The following is an 8,375-nucleotide window of genomic DNA, read 5'->3' on the forward strand; positions in this document are numbered from 1 at the left end:
CACTCGTCCTCCCCCCTCTGAGGTGTGCCTCAGGAAGCTCTCACTTGGTCAAACCCAAGTTCCCATATAAAGGAGAGAAGACAGGAGCTCATTCTGTTGCTCAGAGACACACAGCAACGGTACGACCCACGTGTGGTGCTGGATGATTCTTCTGATACACGCCCCACTGTGGGCGTAGATACTTCCCCACTCTCCGCACCGGGCTCGGCCCTGTGGCTTGCTCTGGGCCATGGAGTGTTAGCCCACACAGAGCAAGCAAAGATTCTGTGACTGCCTTGCTCTCTTGCGCTCCCGCCATTGTCATGAGAAGGACAAGCCAGGGCTGGCCCAGAAGGAGGCTGAAGGACACCAGAGCCAGAACCATTTCCAGCGGGAGCTCAGGCCCTCACACTCGTAAGAACTAATAAAGGACTGTGGTTTTAAGTTCTTGAGTTTGGGGGAACTTTGTGGGCTAGCAGTTTGAGACAATAACTAAAGGATACATCCTTTTGGGTTTTCCATCGGGGCCTGCAAACTTCTTGCACCGCAATTTTCCTTAAGAATAGAAGAGGCTTTTGGGGCGCCTGGGTGGCGCAGTCGGTTAAGCGTCCGACTTCAGCCAGGTCACGATCTCGCGGTCCGGGAGTTCGAGCCCCGCGTCAGGCTCTGGGCTGATGGCTCAGAGCCTGGAGCCTGTTTCCGATTCTGTGTCTCCCTCTCTCTCGGCCCCTCCCCCGTTCATGCTCTGTCTCTCTCTGTCCCAAAAATAAATAAACGTTGAAAAAAAGAATAGAAGAGGCTTTAGAGACATTTAAACGAGAAATAAATAGCTTTTCACTCATTCTCAGCCCTTCCTCTGTGGCCTCGCCTTCCCAGGTCACATGACGGACTCGTAAACGGCGGAGGGGCTTACGCACAAAAAGGAGCGACCCTCTGGCTGCCTTCACTCATGTCCCGCTTTTCTTTAGAGGCGGGAGGCCTGCCATCTGTCCCTCAATCCCTCAAGACCTAATTGGTGATTGACGTCTCCTGTCGATAGCCATCAGCCCTTCGGCCAGCACCATTTTACTGCTGGACTGCATCACACGAATTACCCACACGGGGTGACAGGAAGTCGCTTCAGAAGGAGATCCTGACCCCACGGAGGGGCTATGGAAGACAAGGTCTCGAGACCCTAGAGGAGCCACAGCCCGTCACCAAGCTGGTTCCATCCTCTTCGGGTTTACTCCTCGCCTGAGAAAATCGCCCGTTAGGCGCTTAATGAAGAAGACCACGAGGCAGAAATGCTGTAACCCAGGACTCAGCGCCCCCACCTGTTTTGCCACCCTGGACGTCCTCCCGGCCCCCAGGGTACAAGCTGTCCTCTTGGGAAGGAAGCAGGCCTTCCTGATAGCATCATCGCGTTGTCATCCTCGACGCCACACGCACGTCCTGGGCTTGGGCTCTGCTTTCTGGGCCAGCTATTTCTGGCTGAGTTGCACAACCGGCTCTCATACCTCGCTCTCTCCCCGACACACAGTATCTCTGAACCTGTGTCAAGATCAGGTGTCTTTGTCTGAAAACCAAAACCTCCCACTGCTCCTTGCCTCCATATTTTATCTTATTTTGTCTCCTTGGCTCCTTCCACCCAAACCCAGAAGACGCTCCGCCTTCGCTCTTCTCTATCACGAAATCTTAACTTTGCATCTTCCCCCCCCCCCCCCACTGTCCGCCTTCGTTTAGAACACGTGCCAATTAGTGTTTTCATGCTTCCCCTGCATTTCGCTCCTCCCGAAAGCCCACCTGTTTCTACAAGGGATTTCAGCGGGAAAAGCCACGAATCACCTTGTCCCCATTTTGTACTGGATTATTTGTGTCACTCGCGCTGTTAGATTTCACGTTCCTCAGTGGCCAGGCACTGTGCAATCGCTTCGGTTTGTTTCCTCTGCTATGTGGTTCTATGTCCATTTACTACTCCAAACAGAAAATAATGAGAGCGCAACCGTATAAAACCCCAAGGAATAAAATGGTGATTTTCTTAAAAGGTACAGAGAAGAATTGGGACATTGTGGATTGTTTTGGTGGCTTTCACCCTCGAAAGTGCCACAGAAGCTGCCCCTTTAGCACTTTGCTCTGGACGAGTCCTAGTGTGGAGCTGGATGGAGCTGGATGGGGGGGTTGGGGGTTGGGAGGGCAGGGAACCCAGGAGGAGGGTGGCCTCTGGGTGGGGAAGGGTCCATCCCTGGAAAGATGGTACCAGAAGTCCATGCTAACAGCCCAGGAAATGCATACTAAGTGTGGTGTGGGCTCCCGGTGACCAGGCTTCCCACCAGGACAGTATGTCAAGGGGGGCAAGGCCAGTGTGCATCATCTGTCTCCCTTCCCGTGACCCTTCTGCCCCTACTCCCACCCCTCACCTCCCGAGCTATTTGTCTTCAGCCTGAGGGCTGGCTGCCCAAGCACACTGCCCGGTTTCTCCATGCAATTCTGTTCTTGTGGAATCTTTCCTTCCTTCATCTCATTGACATCCATTTCTACCAGCTACCAGAGCTACAATTTACTGAGTCGCTCAGAACATCATAGACTTGGAGCTCACATACCCTGGAACTTACACAGATGATCGCATTTAATCCTTGAAACAGCCTTGCAAGGAAATAGGGGTTATTATCATCTTGATCTTACAAACTAGGAAACGAAAGCCCTGAGAGTTTCTGATTTGCCCAAACTCACGAACCTAGCTGACATTTGGGGCCAGGTAGCCTGACTCTCAAACCTTTGCCTTTGGGTTGCTCTGCACCCTTCCTTCCTGGTGGCGAACTCGGCAAAGTATTTAGACAGTGTAGCTCAGTAATATGAGGACTTTCAGGTAGGGAGGGAGCTATCTTTTTAGGGAGGGACCTTCTCAGCACCTTGGAAAGCCTGATGCCTGGCACATAAGCATGTGCTCAATAAATATATCTGTTGGATGAACAAACGGACACCTTGTCAGCAGCCACCTTCTCCGATGCTGGGCAGGATCCTGTCCCAAAGTGGCTTTGTCAAGATATTCTAAAAGCCCCAGAGGGAGAGCAGAATTGTGCCCAGCACTCCGTGCGTAGGAGGAGAAATGTGAAATGTGTTAGCTACAGCACGCATGCAAAGACATAGTCACCTTTATTACTCAATTATCAAACGTAGCTTCTCTGGAGCTCCTCAGCTCCACTGATGTTGAAAAGTTTTGTCTTGCTAATTTCATGATAATTTAGTCAATTCTAGATTATTTTTTTAAGTCCCTCTTGGGCACTCAGTCAATGCAGACACTGCTTGCCATGCCTTTCATTTCCTTCGCCCCCAAGGGTGATCTAAGTTCCGCGGACAGGAACATTTCTTCTATAAGACTGAAATTATTTCTGAGGAAAATGTTTGAAAACCGTGGTCCTGTTAGGAGTAAGCACTCTGGTCTGGATGGAGACATACGCGTGGATCTCCGGTGGTTGGCACAGGGCTTTCTTGTTGGGCGTGCACAGTGGTCTGCCACCGAATGGGCAGCCCAGAAGTGGATTCAGAGGCTGGGCTGTGCCGGGGCCTTCACTGAAGATTCCAGTGCTTTCTGGGATTCCTGCAAATGACTTTAGATGCAAATACCTTCCAACAGGGGATGGTATAATCACACTGACTGAAGTATGAGCTAACACACCCTTGACCTTCATCTGTGCACCCTATAGGTAAGGGAAAAAATAGGGACCAACATTTTCATGACCTAAGACCATCAAGATTTATCTCTCACCCGGATGGATAACTGTCCAGACCAAGAGCTCCCTCCTGCCACCCCCCTTTCATCTCAAAGTTCTTCCCTCCCCTGGCAGATGGGGGCAAGAGTGCTCAAGGCATCTCTGGTTCTCAGAGTCTCACCTCAGCCCAGAAGTGACACGTTTCACTTCCACCTGCGGCCGAGTGGCCGCCCTCTCTGCCCCGCCTCCCTCTGGCTGTCCTTCACAGTTGACCCAGTTTCTCTGTGTGGCTGCAGGGGCCTCGCAGGAAACCAGACACTCCCAGGGAGCCTACACCCTCACCGGGGCCAGGTGGGACCCCAGGGCTGCCTGGGAGCCTGAGGTTAACAGTCAAACGTCAGTGACAAACAAATCCGGGTTGAAGTCTCAACCCACATCTAATATGCTAGGTAACCTTGAGGAAATTACTTGACTTGTGACTCAAAGGGCCGTATCAAGACACACATAAAGCAGTCAGCACAACATTTGGCATACGGTACGTGCTTGATAAACATTAGCTCTTATGTTCAGTGTAGTCTCCTAGTCAGACTGCATGGGCCACAGCAAGGTCCCCAGGCCCTGTGGCATTTGCTTCTGGCCACTGGAACCATCTGTACGGGAACCCATTAGTTGGGGGAGGAGAGTGAATCTCCTTGCCTCTTTACCCTCCTCTGAGGTGACATTACCAAAGGAGGAGTTGAAGTAGAAACAGACACAAGAAAGGTCATGGTGGGGGAGCACCCAGGGATAACAGAGGAGGGAGGCAAGCAGACAGAAGATGGGCAAGGAGAGAGAGTGGGTGGGGGCTGGCCAGGAGTCCGAGTGAGAAGCAGGATCAAAAGAGAAGACATAAGAGCCATATGGGGCTACCCTAGGCCTCTCCCGGTCCAGCACCTGTCCACTTCTCAATGGATATACATATGGGTGCTGGAGATCATCCTGTCCAAACTGGGTTGGGATATGGCTCACCAAAGTATTTCTCTCAAAAACGCACTCGTGTTATTCACCGCTTGTTGTTGGAGGTTGAACTCTGTCCCCCTCCCCACCCCCACCAAAAAAAAAGATATGTTAATATCCTATCCCCTGGTGCCCATGAAAGTGATCTTATTTAAAAATAAGGTCTTTCCACAGAAGTGTAGGTGGTGTGCAAGTCTTTTGTTAATACCATAAGGGTCTCTGGCCCAATGAGTGGAGTGTGTTAGTAATTCTTGCTATAATTTAAACAAACAAAAAAAAATAGGGTCTTTGCAGATATAGGTTAAGATAAAGTCAGCCAGGAGTAGAGACATGAGCAGAATCTTTCTCTGAGTCCCCAAGAAGGAACCAACCCTACTGACGACCTGACTTTGGACTTCTAGCCTCCCGAATTGTGAAAGAATGCATTTCTATTGTTGTGAACCACCCAGTTTGTGGTATTTTGTTACAGCAGCCCTAAAAATCTGATACAACAGTCACACATTTAACCACTACTGTTAAGAATCTATTATCCTTTCGGGGGCGCTTGGGTGGCTCAGTCGGTTGGGTGCCGACTTCAGCTCAGGTCATGATCTCAGAGTTGGTGGGTTTGAGCCCTGCGTCGGGCTCTGTGCTGACAGCTTGGAGCCTGGAGCCTGCTTTGGACTCTCTCTCTCTCTCTCTCTCTCTCAAAAATAAACATTCAAAAAATAAAAAAATTAAAAAAAGAATCTATTATCCTTCGGGTATTAGGAAATGAAAAAATGTGAGTTCTTGCCCTCATAAAGTTTACAGTCTGGTAGGGAAAGTGGACATTAACCAAATAGTTCATTATGAAAGTCCAAGGTGCCTCCTCTCCCTTTGCTTCCATTGTGAGGGCAGAAATGGGGTCTTAGTCACCTTTTAGCCTTAGACCCTAGCATAGTGCTTGAAATATTAAAACTTAATTAAAGGTAGACCATATGAAGCTCAGTCTCTCTGCGGTGTCGTATTCAAAGCCACACCGCCTCCAAAAGCCTTAAACAAAATGATGGAAGCTTTAGGCAAGAACCCTGAAGTGGGAGGAGTGGGGGGGACTTGTACCATAAAGCACACAGCAAGATTTCCAATGTCCTCCTTAGGATTTCCTTCTTCAGAGCAGCAACTCCAAATTCCATCCACTCTCCCCACCTCCTGGTCTTTGGTCATGCGAAGAAATTTGACTTCTCTTGGCTTCTCAAAAAGGGTTCTGCTTAGACACTGGGAGAAGAGAGAAGCTATTTGATATTTCGACTTCATTTCTTCTTGTTCTCATGGGTTTGTGAATTCTCGAATGCATGAGCAAACAGCCAGCTCCAAGGTCTCAGGTCTTCGCTTTTTGCAAAGCGGGAAAGAGTCTGAATTATTTAAGAGGGCCTAGAAAGCCCAGAACTCCGTGCAAGAGCCCTTCTCCTAGGGCAGGAAATGAACCCATCCATAACGTATTTCCCGTCGTGCAGTGTCTTACTGAATGGGAAACACCCTTGCATTTTCCTCCCAGCTCCCTGCTTGGTGAAGTTGCCCTGGTGGAGGCCGGAAGGAGGAATCCTAGCCTGGGGATTTACAGGTGTGTGCAGTTGGACACACCTCCCCTTCTCTCTTAGAGTAGACCCACGAAAACTGGGGGGGTTCTACTAGATCCCCCTGAAAGCCAGAACAAGCTCCAGAATGCAATACACTTAGACCACAAGCAGGATCAAGAAGATTAACCAAAGAATAGAACCTCCTTTGGGGGATCTTCTAAAGTTCTTTGTTAACCAGCACCTGGTGATTTGTTCTAGTTCATCAGCATTGCTCTGATAACAGTTTGCTCAGGAGACTCAGGGAGCAGCCAGCACCCATAGAAGAACAATGACCCGGGGGCACCTGGGTGGCTCAGTCAGTTAAGCATCTGACTTTGGCTTGGGTCATGATCTCACGGTTCGTGGGTTCGAGCCCCACATCGGGCTCTCAGAGCCTGGAGCCTGCTTCAGATTCTCTGTCTCCCTCTCTCTCTGCCCCACCCCTGCTCATGCTCTCTCTGTGTCACTCAAAAATGAATAAACGTTTAAAAAGGAAGGAAGGAAAGAAGGAAGGAAGAGTGAGCAATCACCCGGACACCACTCTCAACATGACCCACCCAGCAGAGGCAAAATGGCCCGTGGAGAAATCTCAAACCCAGCCATCAGGGAAACTCACACTGAAAGACTATGGAACTTCTAGAATTGGGCTTCACATGACCTGAAGCCTCAGCAGTGACCAAGGATTTGCTACCCGCAGTATCCAAATGCCCGAAATGCTAAATGTCTTGTTGTTATCAATTTATCAAGTATTCACTATAATTAGCCCACTTGTAGTGAATTCATTTGGTATGAATTTGGATGTCATATATATAGTACTTTCATAAGAATTGCCATATCAATTAATTAATTAATATATCATAATTACTCATCTTCATTCATCTCGTATAATTAATTAATCTACCTTTAAAGTGAAATGTTAACAATCAATTCATATCACTTAAGATCCTTAAGCCACTGGCAGAGCCTTTATTATGATTATTTACAAACCCTGCAAGGTATTTTCACATACATGTATTCACAGATTTCTCCCTGTCCCCTATCTATACATCACTGCCGCCTTGCCAAATAGATTTGTCTAATCAATACCTCAGTGTCCTTATCTTTAAAGATGTCACCTTGTGTTTGCAGCTGTTAGCCCATCGATACGCGAAAAGATTTCTGAGCTGCTTCTGTAGCAGTGAAATGTATCAAACATTCATTTACACCACATTCATCTCAAGGACCGTCCAGATAGGAAAGACATCAGGATCTTTTCTATTAAACCGTGAAAATACTCTCTTGATTGCTTAACACACCTTATCACCGAGTGGTTGATTCACCCATAAGCAAAATCGTATTTTAAAATGCGAACGTTAGAATCAGATTACTTCGAAGAGAATGATATTTTAAGTCCTAGGACTTTGTATGAGCCTATTTAGTATATCACCTCAAATATCTTGATGATGAGTGAAAAATGGAAAACAATGCAGATATTTGTCATATTCTTACCAGGCAATGGATATTGTAAATATACGTAGCCTATCAGTTCTCTGGTGTAATTGGGAAAGGGGAAAGATGAAACACACCAATGCTGGAGAAAGATATTCGGGAACGAAACCCAAACTGGTAAATCACTGGAGTGTTGACACTTCTTGAACTTGACCTTAAAAGATCTTAACAGCAAAAGAGAGTTATTTTTAAACAGGTCAAACTATAAGCTTAATTTATGTGGGGTCTTGAGATACAGACCCGAAGCAAAGGTGACATACATATATAATTATGAGTTAGACAACTCATTCTGTTCATTTTATTAATACCACTTCAATTTTTGACATTTGATTAGCCTTCTTTGTATTTAATTCCCAAATCCCAAGAGCAAATGCCTAATATCTACTGAATTCTTTTTTATTCCAGTGTGCGCGTGTGTGTGTGTGTGTGTTTGCATATGTGTGTAGAACACAACCTAACCCAGGGTAGTGAATAGTTTATTGTAAAGTAGAGGATCCAGATTAATGTGCGTTCTTGTTGGCTTTTATCAGGAAGACAGTGTGAGTCTCCTTGAGATATTGTTACTCTCACTCATGGGTGTGACAGTATGATATATATATCTATCACGCTCATTTCCTTCATTCGTTCTTTGCCCTATTGGAACAGG

The sequence above is a fragment of the Leopardus geoffroyi genome, chromosome C3, assembly GCF_018350155.1.
Source record: "Leopardus geoffroyi isolate Oge1 chromosome C3, O.geoffroyi_Oge1_pat1.0, whole genome shotgun sequence".
Taxonomy (NCBI): Eukaryota; Metazoa; Chordata; class Mammalia; order Carnivora; family Felidae; genus Leopardus; species Leopardus geoffroyi.